The sequence below is a fragment of the Manacus candei genome, unplaced genomic scaffold, assembly GCF_025592945.1.
Source record: "Manacus candei isolate 608988 ecotype Guabito, Panama unplaced genomic scaffold, ASM2559294v1 h1tg000005l, whole genome shotgun sequence".
NCBI classification, from domain to species: Eukaryota; Metazoa; Chordata; class Aves; order Passeriformes; family Pipridae; genus Manacus; species Manacus candei.
Genome location: NW_026138053.1, coordinates 20,302,437 through 20,319,320, shown reverse-complemented (window position 1 = coordinate 20,319,320; position 16,884 = coordinate 20,302,437). Strand labels below are relative to the sequence as shown.

The 16,884-nt window shown below is 34.7% G+C and overlaps 1 long non-coding RNA gene across 1 annotated transcript; it reads left to right on the top strand.

The window, feature by feature from the left end:
* The first annotated feature begins 1,172 nt into the window (after positions 1–1,172).
* LOC127478639 (uncharacterized) lies at positions 1,173–11,106 on the top strand. The gene is made up of 3 exons (XR_007907288.1): positions 1,173–1,295; positions 3,914–3,991; positions 10,795–11,106. It is a non-coding gene; the product is annotated as an uncharacterized LOC127478639 (long non-coding RNA).
* Positions 11,107–16,884: the final 5,778 nt, after the last annotated feature.

The following is a 16,884-nucleotide window of genomic DNA, read 5'->3' as shown; positions in this document are numbered from 1 at the left end:
CACCAGCTCATTTCACCTTTTCTTGAAGGAGATGCATGGCAGGTCATTTTAAATAATCATTACACAGTAAATGCTTTACACTTGACAACATCAGCTTGAACACCTTACAGGATCACTGTCATCTCATCGTGACATGTGAGAGAGAGGAGATAAACTTCTTAAGTCTTCGTTAAGTGATATATTTTCTTGGATTTCTACTGTTAGTTACTTTAGCTTGTGCTATTGCTTGAATCTGTAGCAGTGTCACAGATACTTCAAGGAAGGACTGACAGTTCAGCCTCCAGGGAGAAAAAACCTTAGTGAGCGCTCTGTGGTTTGAGATGATCAGAGAATCACGATCTGTGAGATAAGTAAAGGGCTAAGAGAACATGAGAAGGAAGCTTGTGAAATTAGGAAAAGGCTGGGAATAGGAAAATGAATAGGCAAAGTTTGAGAAAAGGTTACGTGGGTGGCTGGTGAACTTCCATTGGGTGTCAGTGAAGATTCTACAGACTGAACATAAACTTGGAAAAGCTGAGCTTGTTTTTGTATGTGAACCTGCTTTTACCTTGATTTTTCAGGTTTGGGAGGAAAAAAGGCATACCTAAATTTACACCAATGGTAATGAAATGTAGTTTTTGGTAAATGAAGGAATGGCTTGATTCCCAAAGGAAAAAAGAACTGTGCTATAGAGAAGAAATGGCCCTATATCAGAGTGTTTTGGGGGATTTGTTGTTTTATTAGCAAAATATTTTTTGATCAGGGATAAGTACGTTTCTAGATGACACTGTACACTATCTTGCCCTGGTTGAACAGGGTAGATACTTTTTAGGGGAAAATCAATTCATAAATGTTTTGTGAAATATCACAAAGGTACACAGCATTTTCTTGTTGGTCTAGAAACCAAATGAAATTTGGATCCAGTGGGATGGGATTTCAAACTTGTATATTAGTTTGCAGAACAAGTGCACTTCTTGAAGAAAAACAGTCTCTTGGAACAGTCCTGCATTTAGGTCACTTGTAAAGAAGGTGCTCTACACTTAGTTCTAGAAGTAGATTGCATGTTGTTTTGTGGATAATGTTGCTGCCAGAAATACCAACCCTTATGCTACATTGCCCAAAGTGCTAATTGACTGTAAGTATGTTATTCTTCCTGGGATGTAGTGCTAACTGCTGTTACTGATACCTAGGGAGGCTCGTTAAAAACTTTTCTTGACGTGACCACCTGGTGAGAGTTGATTTAGAACACTGTCACTTACTTTCAGTGAAGTCCAGCTTTGATGAGGACAAACAAAACACATGACAGGAACACTAAGGTACTGTCAGACTAACAGTAGCACTGCAGTGTATATAAGTTTTTGCATGGAAGTCTTGATGTAATTTCTATTCAAAGAATGGATTTGCTTCCCCTGGGAAATCGTATATCCAAAATGTCTTTCACGGACTTTTGCACAGAAGTTGAAGTCATATTATATGCTTTAAAAGCAACCAGCACATTTGCAATTATTTCAAACAGAAAACATATTGAGAGCCTGCTGAAGTACAACTTTCTGTCCTTTGGGATTTAATTTGCTTAGAAACAAAACATTCCCCTGAAGATAAATAGCAAGAGGCATTGATTCTACTAACTGGAACAACGCTTCCAAATTAATTGAAAAAGATTTCCTAAAACTACTGCAACACTTCTACCAATTAAAAATATGTCCTGATTGGAAAGTTTGGTGCTCAAGAATTATAGTTACAGCACATTGAAAACTTATTGAATTAACTTTTAATTAAGCTATTTCATATCAAACTATTTTAATTAAGCTATTTTATATCGGCTACTTTGTATCAAAGACAAATGCAGCATTACTTCAAAGAGTTCACGCTGAACATGAAAATCATTAACATTTAAATAAAGATGTGCCATATGGTTTGGCAGAAACTGGAATACTCCGACATGGGGTCAGCTTGCAGCTTCAGTACTTGGAGTCCATTACTCTAGAAGGAAAAAATGCTTAAGTCTTCAAAGACCTTGTCAAGTGGACATATTTTTTTTAATTCATTGGGTAATCCAGTTCTAAATAATCACAAAGTACTTCAAATGTTAAAAATAAAGGTGGAGGGGAAGTTGGGTTGATTACTGCTAACCACATTGGTAGATAGATCATGAAGGTATAAAATAGAAAAATTTTAGATGTAGTTTCTTGATTTTGGAAAAATCAAGGGTGGGAGAATCAGTAGAAATGAAGAAGGGAAAAGATGTGTTCTTTGAGAACATGCCATTGTCTGTGTGGAAGTTCTATGCCCTGGCTTCTGTCCTTCTGAATTCCAGGACATTCTTAGATACTAATGCAGTGATCAAAGCCAAAATCATCTGTGATTAGAGGATAAAAAATGCTTGACTTTTCAAATGGGGCAGTACAGACTGTACCTTAGAATACATTTAAATCCTAATGAAATGCACATTAACAGGATGTGCTAGGACAGTTTCCAAATGAGGGAAAGTTCTATGTAAAGAGAAAGTAATAATTCTGTACCTTGAAAAACACCTAACCCTGACTCATGGACATTCAGCATGTGTACTAGGTGCTAGCAAGTGTTTCAAGTGCAGTACAATTGCCATAGGCAAACCTATTTCCTCTGCATTCTCAATTCAGGTTTCATGATGCCTCATGCAAGTTAGTAAGCATGGATTTTGCTGGTTTTGTTTTAGAACAGTCATTTTCTCCCAGGACACGTTAGGCTGGGGTGAGGGTGGTCGCCTGCAATGGCTGGAGTGGTAAGTTAGGAATTTCATTCTTTTATTCAGGAGCATAGTTGAAAATGCAGTGTGGCTTGATTTGCTTAACTGTTTTATTTTGAAAATGCCTTCCAATTTTTCTGTAGCAAAAATGTTAAAACTAGAATTAATTATTCTGATGAAACCTACAGTGATTTTTTTTTTTTTTTTTTACTTCCTGATTATTGTTTTAAGGGCAACTTCTTTTTTGTGTGTGCCTTTTATGCCATACCAGAGTTAAATTTTTTTTGGAGTGTATAATTTGCTGCTACAGTAAAAGAGTAATTTCTTTAAATGAAAAATAAACTGAGGAGATGCAGAACTATGTGATGTGACTAACAGCATTTGTGTTCTGGGCAGTCATATTGATGACCCATGATTGAGGATAGGATGGCAGCTGAGGGGGCCCAAAATAAAAGTGATAATAGTCCTCAAAAATCAAACAACTGTTTAAGGTATAGATTTACTTTGGGGTTGTTTTGAGGTTTTTATGTTTGTTTGTTTTGTTTTGTTTTTTATATTATTATTGTTACTTTTAACTTGTGCACAGCTTTGCATATGCGGGTTTTACCTGAAGTCTCCGAAGAGAAAAGTGCCAACATACAGAGATTAAAAACAATTTTCCTGGTACTTCTGAACTGTCTGGAATTTGGAAGAACTGTAGATCTTATGAGACTCTCTGGTCTCAGGAAGTATGGGCAATTCAGATAAGCTTTGAATAAGCATCAAACATTTTACTGCTTACTGCTTATCTTCCATTTCAAACTGAAATTTTTTAGGCTTATCTGTCACAACAAAAAGGGAAAGGACATGAGGTGCTATCATGGTCAAAAATTTGTGCAACCATCAAAAATAAGAGATTTCTCAGTTCTCTTAGATGTTCCCTGGTGCCTGCACCCTTAGGCTAAAAACTGAAAGTAGAAAGAAGTTTGTGTGAATCTAACAAAAGCATTTAAAAATAACAGCTCTTATCTCCATAAGTGTTAGTCCATGTGAGAAAAAGATAAAATTTCAATTAACTGGAGGTGAAATATTGGTCCAATGCGTTTTCTTCCTTGTTTTTGATTGCTTTTTGTTTTCAAGATAGTTAAACATATTTAATAATAATAATCATCTGAATATTAAGTAATTATTTTGACGTCATCCTAAACTGAAGTATTTTCCCAGCAGCTCTGCTTTGACATTTTGCAATAAGGAAATGTGACCAAATAGATTGCAGGAGGAAGTGTTGTAATATTTGATTCTCGAGTAAGTAGCAATAATGTTATTTCATGATGCTTCTTTCCTCTATATATTCTTATAAATTTCTGTTAAAACAAATTATGAAGCATTTTCTTTGTTTTAATTTTTGGTGTACTTCTTAGTTGTAGAGAATGTGTCCAAAAAACCCAAAAAACACTATCACAATCAGAGTTACTTATCATCTTCAAAAAGGCAGTTTAAACACTTCAGTGATATTTGTGGTAAAATTCTCTTGTGGTTGACATTTTGAGTTTTGTGTGCTGAGATTTTGTTTGTTTGGCTTTGAATTTTTGTTTTCCTTTTACAAAAAGGTTTCCTAAATAACATAACAGGTAATTGAAACTCTGGCTGTTTATTGGTACTGATGATTTTCTGTGAGTCTACTCACTTGATGAGATTACTTCCTTCACAACAGTTTTGTTCATTGTAATTAGGATGGACTCAAACTGATCAATAACTTATGATTGGTTTTTTACTGTGCACTATTCCAAATCATGTTAGACCATGGTTCCAGGATGGTTGTTTTTCCATGTGTGCTGTAGAATCACAATTATGAATGGATAACTAGGATATTATACTAGATGGAAGGTTTTTTTCAAAGAGGTCCATACTTAAAGATCATCTGGAATTATACTAAAGTAAATGCCTTTGTTTTATGAAGTCTGCTTTGGATGTCTGGTGTCAAATTTCACTACATAAAGAACCTAGAGTATTTGTTACTTTATTTCTTATTACATAGCTCTAGTAGTTTCAATTTCCATTTAATTTTAATTTTATTTCTTCTGGTTTGTTTTTATTTTATGTGGAACTGTCACTGTTGCTCTTAGCCTAATTCTTTCTTCCATACTGTGCCTCATCTTTTACATCCTAGCTTAAACTCTTATGAAATCCAGCCAACAATCAGACAATGGAGCCATGAAGACAGTTAAATCTCTGTCAATAAAAACTTGTAACTCATTGTTTTGGAAAAAATTTTTTGGAGTATAATGTCGTCTATCTATTCATAGATTTTATAATTACCACAATTATATTGTCTAATTTTCTAAATCTCTGAAATTACAAGGGTTAAAGTTGATTTTGTTACTATAAAGTTTTGAAATAATGATCCAAGGGATGTTTCAATAAGGAACAAACTTTAAATCTTTTGATACTCATCTGTATGTAACAAGTGTTATACTGAATATGATTACTTCATTTTTGCTTATAGAAATTAGCATATTATTAAAAAATATTTAAAAATACACTATGTTGCTTGCACTTGCTGTGGGAGAGTAATTTAAATCCCCATGATAAAGGTAAACTGCAGTAATATATGTATTATTACTTACATTATCAGAGAAGTTCTGGCCAAGAGCCAGTCGATAAATTGCAATATTAGCATTAATCAATCTCCCCCCCTTGTCCTATAAAAAAAGTAGAAAACCAAAATGTTCTGACATTAAGTTTAAATAGCAAAAAGTAAGAACTTCTGGAAGCTGAATTTCTTTACCCTTTTATTCTCAATGCAGTTATTTATACATTATTGTTAGGTTAGTCTTTCATCCGTCTGCAGTAAAATAAATACAACAAAATGCTTCAGTCTTGCAGGTTTTTCAAACCTTCATTGACATTTGCAGTTGAACCCTTCCAGTTTCTGCAACATTTTCTTCACTGTGGACAATGGCCACTATTCCAGTAGCAATTTTATCATAGTAAATAAGGACACAATGTAGCTGTTTTGAGTATGCAGTAAAAGCTTACGCTGAGCACGGTCTACTGCAGTGTCATTGCAAGTTTAGGCTCATGATTCCCAGGGCTCTTTTTGATATCACTTCTTCCCAGTACAGTTTCCTACCTCTAAAGAACATGAACTATTTTTTTTATATATATTCTTTTATTATGTATAAAGCTTTATATTTAGCCAATAACAAAGATTAATGTTTTTTACTTGTGCCTAGTTTACCGCCTAATAAAGATGGTTTTTCATCATCATCATTCCACTACATTAATCTTTGTCTCAATCTTTATATATCTGCAAACATGACAATTACTTATATAATTTCTTTCAAGTGAAAAAGTCACTGGTCAGAGTATAAGTTTGGCTATAATCAACATCTAAACTTCTAATGGAACGTCTAATTAAAAGTACTATCAGCCTTCAGGGTCCTTGGGGCACTTGTGATATCCTAAAGCAAATATTTAGTTTGAGATATTTTTTGTCTTAATTGGTTTATTGCATATACTCAGATACCATGCCAAGAAATTCATGTTTACAGTTAGTGATAGGGGTGTCATTGAGAAAGTTCTTCTAGTATAATGTGAAAGTCAACTATCAAAAAGACTGTGCAACTAACTCTCTATTCAAAGTTTATTTTCTAACTGAATCTCCCTTAAATTTAAATGCTTATATCTAGTGTGAGATTTTTTCTGTACATGGTCCTTTCAGATGAAATTTGTAGTCACTGGCTTATGTAAGTTACTTATTCCTCTTTAGGAAGTAATCAAAAGCTGTCCAGACTTAGTTATGCACTTTAACTTTAGGGAAAAAGCCTAAAAAAAAATAAAAATCAGCACATACAGACTACACAGTAACTGATAAAATACAAGTTATAAGATATTTTGCAAATTCAAATTTAATGACTCCTACATTAAATTATAATAAATATTAAACAGAAGTGATTTGAGTTACATTTTTTTATTATTTAATTCCTCTTGAACTTATTTCATCCTACTTCCAACGTTTCATAAAAATGTGATTATAAACACTGCATATTTATAGCTTTTTAGTTAAAATATTATTAAGTTTGAAGAAAAAAAACCCTCTTCTGCATAGGAAAGAGGTGAACATTAGAAATGATAAGAGGAATGCGAATTATTAGGCAGGTCTTTATATTCCAAGATCAAAAGGATGATTATAGTTGACCCATATTATTTACATTTAGAAGATTTCACCTGAACTCTATTATTTCTTGTTTGGTTCAAAGATTACTGCTGGTTAAATGTAAAGTGTTCACTGACACAGTACCAGTGCTAAACTGTATACCACAATTGTGGTGCCAAAAGTTATTCTACCTGATTTTTTTAGTTTATTATAAATGCCACCTTTTATCAATCTGCTTAGCTTCACTAGGAGTGTAAAGGTCTTTTTTGGTAGATTAAATAAATTTTATGGAAATAAATCTGTTTCACTTCCTCATTGTAGTGACCTCAGATGTCTATTTGGTCCTCTGAAGGTAGTAATGTGTTTAACCTAGTTGTAAGTCCTGTTGGAACCTGCTTTGCTAAGAGCTTAACTGCTGTAAGGAGCACTTCAAAAAACTAGGAGGGTCCTGGTAAAAGACCAGATGTCTTGAAGAGCTCCTCCATATGCTCATTCCTTTGCTTACATAACATCAGCAGCACATAACTGGGAGTATGCTGACATGTTTAGAGACAAGTACAGAGCAATAAGATCTATTGGCACAATTTTCAGACCAGGATCAATACCTGTAGTAAGGAGACATAGTGTAGGTATCTTCCACTTACTTTCTGCTGTGTCATATTCTGGGTATGCACACAGAGCAAAGCTTTGTATACAATAAAAATGAGAGGTAGGCTGTCGCAGGGAAAACCGCTCAACTTGTGGGTTAGAACAAATAAGGTGTGGAGCAGCTTAATGATTTATTAATTGCATGTTATTAACTGTCAGTGAGCCGGTCATTCTTGATAGTTAGAGTTGTGTTCACAAAATTTGATGAAAACCTACAATTTCCTATTTGGAGGTCATGGCGTTGGTGAGGTGACTTCTGCCAGTGCCAAACCAGGTTTAGGGATCTGCACTGTTAGATCACTGTAAGATCCCTCACAAATGTTCATGATTCTAACTCCACTCTTTTAGTCAAACCAAGTTCAGCTTTATTCACTGTGTGAAAAGTTAAAGGAAATAATAGTAACTGGACATGTCCAAGCATGACTCAATTCCAGAGAACAACAATAAACCAGGCTACTGAGCTGTAACTAAGCATGACTCCCAGAGTGTTTCTTTGTAAGAAGGCAGAAGAGTGTGGGAATAAGCAGACTGAAGAATTGGAAAGCCTTAGAAACATTGTATGGAATTAAATAAGAATGGAAGTATTTGCTAAATCATAATGTCATTGTTCAATGGTACCGAACATCACTCTGGGAAGCAGTCTTCCTGCATTCTTGCCTGATATACTAATAAACATGACTGACAATTCCTGGAATTGTTCTTTATAATATTAACTTATTCTTATTTATATAGCCTTTGGTCTCTGCAGTCCAAAAAGCTATATAAATTGCAGTGATAGCATAAATAATGAGACTGAACCCACAGTGTTTCAATAACTGGCTGCCTTCTGTTAAATATGCCCCATTACCTATGTGCTCTGCAAATTGAAGGTATTAACTAAAATGGGAAGTTATAAAATATTTTTTTTCTTTCGTTTAAAGAAAGAAATCTTGAAACTTACATGAGATCCTTTAGTTTCCAAAGAATGGAGTCTTATACCCCAGCTGCAGAATGACTGGTAGAAAGACTCCAAGGGACATGTTTTGGGTTCAGCAGCCTTTCTGCATATAATCAGTTACAAGATTGGAAGCTTAATTTAATGAGAGATGTAACAGGTTAAGTGAAACACCAGGAGAAAAGACAGCTGTAATGGAAATATATTTAATTATCAGTAAAAAGTTTAAGAACATTCTAAATATTTCAACTGTATATTCATGTGAATAAAGACATGGCTACTGATAAGTGGCAATTATTTGTCAAAGAGTGTATTGTTGCAGCAGGTAATTACTGTTAGGTTTTAGATTGTTCTATACCCAGGAATGTTTTGATTACCAAGCCTCTAAAACTTTCCCAGTGGAGAGGACTGTCAATACCACTGACGCGTCTCTTGTGCTTTTCTTACTCTTTGCAATTCTCTTAGAAGTAATATGAAGAGACTAGAAAATGTAAGCATGCACACTGAAACATTCTCTGCTTGTCACTTTTTTTCTTTACTCTATAACAAGCATTTGAAAAAGGTTATTAATTTTTGTGAGGCTATCATGGTTCTTTTGTCTCTGAAACAATTCATTTTAACATACAATGACAGAATAGTTTTAGCAGCTTCCTAAAAACTGTCGATAACTATTACACTTCCCAGAATTTGATAAATCTAACCAATTTTTTCCTTTTGTAAGAAAACTATCAGTCTGTGTATCCTTTCTTTTGCAAATCTTGAGCCACCATTTCTCATTTGCCTTTCATTGTTGATGTTATGAAATTGCTTATTAAAAACATTACATAAATAGATTTGTATGATAAAAATTGTGGAATATAATCATAGATAATATTAGCAGGGATGTGGATAATGCAGTCTTTTTCTGTCTTTTCGTATCTTCCTTTCAAATGTGCAGTGAATTGTTGATCTTTACTTCAAAAGATAAATTTAGGTTTATTATGTACCTTGTATCTTGATATTTTATTGACTATAGTACATTATGAATCTTACTTGGTAACATAATCTGGTATCCCACCAAGAACAAACTGTACCTTAATACCATTCATTGCAATGTCTGACTGCCTTGGAATGGAGGAAAAGTCTCTTGACAGATGTCCTGACAAAGCAATAATGAAAAGGTCATACCACATTTCCTGCAGCATTTATCTTGTTTCTTTAGTGACTGTGTACTGAAAACTAGATCAAATTACATCTAATTAGGGAGACTGAATTCTGCAATAAAGTAAAGAGCCTTTTATCGAAGTTATTACACATTATATTTGAAAATTCTAAAACTTTTAATAGCATCTTGTCAACATTCTTGTTCAGATTCAGTCTTAAACATTTTACCTTTTCTAAAGATCAAGGTCACAAAGCTCAGGAGTTCTTGTTTTATTGGGCCTTGGGGCCATTTTGAACTATTACTACTTCAGGAATTGTTGATTATGATTGAATACTGAAACCAATGCACATCATAAGCATTCTGAGCAAGTCTTCCCTGAAAACACTGTCAGCATATGGACTAAGAAATGCCCAATATTCAGTGAGAATTCTAAAAATACTTGCTTATCAATTATTTTATTTTCCCTTGGTAAGTCATAAATTATTAAGGGCTAATTCTAAAAATGCTGCATATTTGAGCAAATGCACCAAATCATGTTTCTTTTGTCATAATGTTCTGATTTTAGAAATCAGAGTAAAAATAACTGATGACACCAAAGAAAATATTTTCTCTGTTGATATACAACAGTAATTTGGTTGAGTTTAGAACAGACTCTTTTGAAAGGCCACAAAAGTCTACAGAAGTTTTTCTGCTGACTTAAGTAGTTTTGTTAGACCCATGCACTGTTAATCACAGTTGCAACAGTGTTGTCATTACGGCACCACTGAAATAAGATGCTTAATTGTGCAGTTATTACACTGCTTAAAAATGGACTTACTTATTTTACTTTGTGTCAGGCCTTTTCTGTGTAAGCAATAGCAACAACAAACTTTGTTACATTCCCATTAGCTTCATATTTTAAAATACTTAGATAGAAAATTTGGTCTGTAGTCAAACGGGTTATAAATCACTATGATAGTTCCCATTACATTTTCTTCTAAATGAGAGACATAGATTATGATTAGTACATTTGGAGAGAACCTACACACAATATATCTTATTTTCCTTCTACCTGGTATAACAAGAAGAGATGAGTCAGAAAACAGTGTTCTATATTTTGTAAACATCAATTACACACTGGCTCAAAAATAACTTTTTTTTATTTGTAATTAAATAATTGCTCAGTAATGGTAATTGTTCAACTAAATGCTTACATTTTTCTTTCCCTCTCTTTTGTCTTCTAGTGATTAGTGTGTGATATACTCATGTGTATGACTAATAGAAGTTCATCCTGGCTTCAACTACCTTTTTTTTACAAGATCCAATCAAAATACACAGACTGAAGGAACAAAAAAGACCTTTCAGTCCGACTCTGTCCTCAAAGGCCAAGTTATCAGAGTCAATATATCTCATAAAAATTACTTCTATATGATCTGTACTGGATATACTATACACTTAAACATGGCCCACTTATGTCTAACAAGAAAACTTTTTATTACTGAAAAAGCATTCCCCTGACACTGTAGATGACATAGCACCAGGACTGATGAACTTGATTTTCATTAAGAAACATGATGGAGCGTAATAATTCAATCAGAAAATGAAGCTGGTGAAAAGAAGACAGTGAAATGAATGCAGCTTTTATACAGTCTCTTAATTCTTCTTATTCTTCTTGATAAAAAATTATATTTCTTTTATTTACAAAGTGCATTTATTGATGTGTTTTTTATAATCTGAATAACAGGATTTAATTATAAATAATTTATATTTGATTTATTTAATTATGAGAAGATACTATGTATTTTAGGACTGAATTATACAATGCAATGGAGTTTACACTAACAACTATTTTTGTGCTTTTGATCCATTCCCCGGCTTTCCCCATTTCCCTTTCTTTCCCAAGTAGTTTTTCCTCTCATACTATGCTCATTCCCCCTCTGAGCTAAATAGTAATATGCCCTGTTAGGGGCAGGGGAGAAGGGCTGCACACTGGCCTGGACAACAGCAGCTGACAAGAAGTGGTGTGAGAGTAATTCTGTGTGACTGGAACAACCAAAACTGTCTGAGTGGATTTGCAGAAATATCAGTGCTGCTCAATATGATGATGACCATCATCCAGATTGAAGAGCAACCTGGGAGTTACAAAAAGGCTTTTGAAACAATGAAGAAGTACCTTGAAAAGAAATATCAAAGTTGCATATAAAGTGTGGCACAATCTTGAGGGACCTTGAAGTGAGACAGATGATAGCAAAGCAGCATTTTAAATCCCTTTTGACACTGGCAGCACTGGGGCCCTCACAAGCAGTATCTGTAAATATGGGAGCTTGCACCCCCAGAAGTGGAGGGGTCTTACAGCTGTGAGTGTGCTTAGTGCAAAGGTCTGTTTATTAGAAATTGTGAGGTATACTGGGTGGGAGAGTTGAAACGAAAAAAGTAATTCTAGAGAAATTCTCCCTCCTCACACATTCGTTATTTGGCTTGCCTTTTCTGAAAAGTCATAATTTTCATCATTGTGACTGTTATGAAGCCTAATCCTAGAGGAAGAAGTACGAGCGTTATAAAAATGCTAATTTAAGGTAGAAATTATAAATAATAGATGAAGTTCACACAATTGTATTTAAATTTTTTCTCTCACGTAGCAAAATGGGGACTAGACTCTTGGTAGAGAAATTTTGTTATGTGAACTCATTTTGTTCAGCTGAGGGTGTAGCATCATATACCTCATAGCTGCTCTGAATCAGGCCCTTGAAGTTCTTCCAGTTCTCAAGTACATGTGTTGTGCTCTACTGAGGTATAAACAATTGAAGGAACAAATCATATAATGGTATGGAGACCTATTACACATCAAGATGAATTGAGAAGGAGAATGATGGCACTAAAGTGATAAAAGATTATGACTTATGTGCTGCTGCTGCTGAACCACAATTATCTCAGCCAAGAACAAGCAGTTATTCAAAATAAAACACAATTTGCTCTCAATGCAGACTACTCAGAATATATAGAGTGTAAGTCTTCACTAATGTAAAATAGTTCGACTCAAAATGTGAGTTATCAGAATCAATGTGACCTTTACATTTCCCTGATTTATCAGCCTGCTCATGGATAATTTTTTCAGGTGCTTTAAGAATGAGTCTGTAGAGACAGAAACTGTCTTGAAATTTTACTCTAAGCCTCTCTACTATCAACAGTCGTGATTATTTTCTGTCATGCCATTTTTTTGGTGGATGTTGTGCTGTCCTGCAATTTGGGGGTCAGTGGGAAGGGCCTGGTTAGACTGTCCCCCCTGAGACCATCTGCTCTCAGGTGTGTTTGGTGGGTCTGCCACAGGTGGTGGTGTTGGGTGGCCATGAACTGCTGCACACCAGACCCCAGAACAGGAGAGAAAAACCTCTATATGCCAAAATTACTCACCAGAAAAGTATATGGTGCCCTGTACTGAAGGAGGCTGCAGCTCTTCAGTGGAGTGCTCTCCACGCTGAAGGAATGGTTCCCTTCCAAGGGAACTGTTACCAGAGCTGGAAATCTCCCAAGGGAAGTGCCCCAGAACTACTGACACACCAGAGTGAGGACTCCTGTTGATGTCCCCAGAGCCACAGTGAATTTGAGATGGGGCTAGCCCCAGCTGTCTAACTTGTAATGGTATTTACTGAGCACAGAAATAGCTTTAGTTTCAAATTTAGTGTTAAATTGTTCATACCGTAGCTGTCACTGTAAGCAATGTCTAGAAACAGAGCAGCCTCTCATTAAGGATAATATTTGTTAGAGTTCACACTACATTTAGAATAATTGATACATTCCATTACTGTAGATATCTGTGTGGACTGAATATCTTTGATTTTGCAGTGATTTAAACACAGTTGTGCTGACTTCAGAAAAGTGTTAGTGGTGAAGTGTGAAAGGGATTAACACTGATTATTACTAATCTAAAATATTTTAATGAAATTCAGATTGACTGTTGTACTGTTATAATCTTTTCATCCCTTAATATATGGAAGGAGAAGTACAGAGCAGTGTTTCTGTTCAGAAATTATCTAAAGTGATCAAAATAGTTTCAAATAGATCCTTCTCCCCCCCTTTCCCTCCTTCATTGTGTAAAGGGATTCTGAGTACACAGATGGAAGAAAAAATCAGATTACACTTGTCTTTCATTCTGATGCTTCCTGACCAGAGTATTTATGTGGAGTGCTTATACATATGTTACCCTTTTTTCATGTCATGTGACAATTTATGGCATTGTCTCAAAATAGACGTTATAGCAAAAGGAGCACTTTGCTTTCTCAGATGTTGTTAGCTGTATCAGATCATGGTGCCAATTGGATTTTAAATATGCTGGATTACAGTGGAAGTCATGTGGAAGTACCTGTGACATTCACATGAACTTCACATGAATTCTTAATCATCTGTAGGTTATAGTGAATGCTAAATGAATTATTAAGATAAATATAACTGTGTGCTATCTTTGTGATCAGGGCAGTTGTGTGAGTAGAAAAGTAAGTGTGTCCTTGATAAAAACAGTAGGAGAATTGTAAAGTCACAATGCAGCATCTTTGCTGGAGGAAGAGAGAGATTAGCAGATTCACTAAGCAGCTGAGGGGGGAAATGGAAGCAGGCAGGCATGCTACTGGTACAGTGTGTGTGTGTGTCTGTAGGTAGTAGAATGAGCTATGGAATATCATGCTAAAATGTAAGAATGGAAGCCTGTTGGTAAATGAGGCAAGGCAGTAGCTGGAGAAGAGGAAATACAGTCAGTGTTAGTTAGCATTATGTGATACTAAGTGGGTAGAATTTTTGACTGTGCCTAAAAGCTTGGAGACTTCTATTAATTTATTTTATTCTTGGTGTTTGTTTTATCAGCCCAAACTCACTGGTATAACTGGGAAATCTTCTCCTGCAGGGCAGATTGGACTAATCTCATGGCTGAAATCCCACTCTGCTGATGCATTGTCCTCCTCCAAGCAAGTGGGACAAAAAAAATATCAGTAAAACTGTAAATATATTATCTTGCTGTTACTATATTTTTCCTGCCTAATTTATAGACTTTTCTAATGTTTCCACAACACACAAAAAAGAAACTTAATGTCCAAGGAGACACTAACCTCTGTTCAGTTTTTGTTTCACATTTACTTTGAAGTGATTTAGGTTTCTAGCAGTGTCTGGAGACTGTATGTGTTTAAAACTGCTAGGGTTCTTTTGCTTTGAAAGGAGCATTTGTGAAGGGTTTTGTGTATTCTAGATCATCAAAGGAGATTCTTATTAACATATGTTGTACCTCAACCTTTGAAGACATGGTGCTTATTAGATTGGCGTTGTGTACACATTTCATTATTCCTTCAATCACCTTTATGTTATATTAAACAGTTATGAGAGCAATGTATTGTACTTTCAGATTTGGGAGGACTATTGTTTCCAAGGAGAAATTTGTGACTTTCACTTTTTATTTTGATTTTTTTAATTTCCTTTTAAAAAAAGCAGTTTCTTTTTTAATGCTTTCCTTAGATCTGGTTCAAAGCTGCAGCTGAAATACCAGCTATTCAAACATGTATCTGAAATCTTTGGATCATCCAGTAAGAGGACTTGCCCTTGCCTTCTTCTTTGAAGTCAAAAATTCAGCTTTACTATAAAAAAATAAAAGGTAATGGTTCTCATTGAGTACTTAACTGTTCAGTATAATTGCAATAACTGGGACACTGTATTCATCAGGATAAACTTGCAATCTTAGTAGCAGCAAGTGTTGTGAAGATTCATCTACTGCATAGACAAAAATGAGTAATTAACATATTGCCATTTAACTTTTCCTGTTAAACACAATACAGTTAGAGAATACCCACAGCAACCCAGAAATGTTATAACGCATAAGCTTTGTCAGAACAAAACTTTGGTAGATTTTGTCTGAAACCCTGTGACAGATGTTGGGCAAGCTCTTCCTAATACAGCCTGCAAAACAATGAACATACTTATGTTTATTATTTTCAAATGGCTTAAAGAGCGGGACTTCTTGAAATTATCATTGGAAATGGATCTTCATTAAGTGAAAATTGCTTTAACTGTAGAAGTTTTATATCAGCATGGAACCTTGTTCTTAACACAGAAATTTCAGTCTCATTACAAGTGTTAGAAAGCTGAGTTACCAGTGTACTAAAAGATGCTACAGAGATTTAGGAATGCATTTGCTTGGTCAGTTCTTGTATATTCTTTATGCAGTGAATCAGAAGGGAAAATTTCTGCCTATTATTGCAGCACTTAGCCATGTTTTTTTGAGGAAACTTTAAACCGAACACTTAAATGTGTACACTGTTTAAGATCAAAAGCATATGGAGTGGTGGAAGAAGTTTTGTGCCTTTAATAGATTGATTTCATTTATTAGTGTGTTCTTACCCTGAGTTACACTGTTACACTGAGGTTTAGCAGCAGTTCTGTAAGGTGCTTTTGGCATGTTTTTGAAGTCCTCCTTTGTTAGACATTTAGTTCTTCTGGCCTGAATTTATGTTAATTGTTCTTCTAGAGTGCCATAATGTAGAATGTGGATGTCCCATGAATAACTGTATAGCATATATGCTGTATATAGTGATTAGGATTCTTTGGAGGTTTGTTTTTTTTTTTTCTACACCGTGATTGTAAGAGGACAGAGCTTTTCAGAAGTGCAGAATATTTATCCTCTGAAAATTCAGGAGTTTTTGTTTAACCTTTCTTGAAAATCGTGACCTGAATATACAGAGGTATTTTGCACCTTAATACTGTATACCTGAACATAACAAAGTAGCAGCAAGCAAGCAGATTAGTTAAAGTAGGAATGCTCTTAATAATGAAGATATGTTGGTGACTATCCTTTTGTCTGGTTTTGCTCTTGAACTCTTTTATTAGACCTGGCAATGATTTGAAAGTTTATATAAATGACAAGTTTAAAAAAGAGCTTTATAGAATCGCACATCCACTACTCAAGCCTAACATTAAGTGTTCTCTGCAAATCTCATTATATGCAGCTCCTAAGTGTAATTAACATATTAATTTATATGCAGATAGCCATCTAAATGCCAAAGGATTTTTATACAGCAAGTTCCTTTCCACTTTTCAATTGCTATTTGGTAAAAAATGTGAAAGAAAACTTGGGTCAGAATGGAAGGCATTTTAACACTCATGAGCAACGTTTTTTTGACTGTTCTTAGCAGATGCACTTTCAGTTGTCTGTTTTCAGAATGTTCTGCAGAAAAAAACGGTGTCTTTTTTTGTTGTCTTTTTTTTTTTTAAGTCTATGTTTTAGCATGACTGATCAGTGTAAAATATGTATTGAACAACTTGGTTCTGAGTTTAGCTGGACTTGGCAAAGGGAATAAATA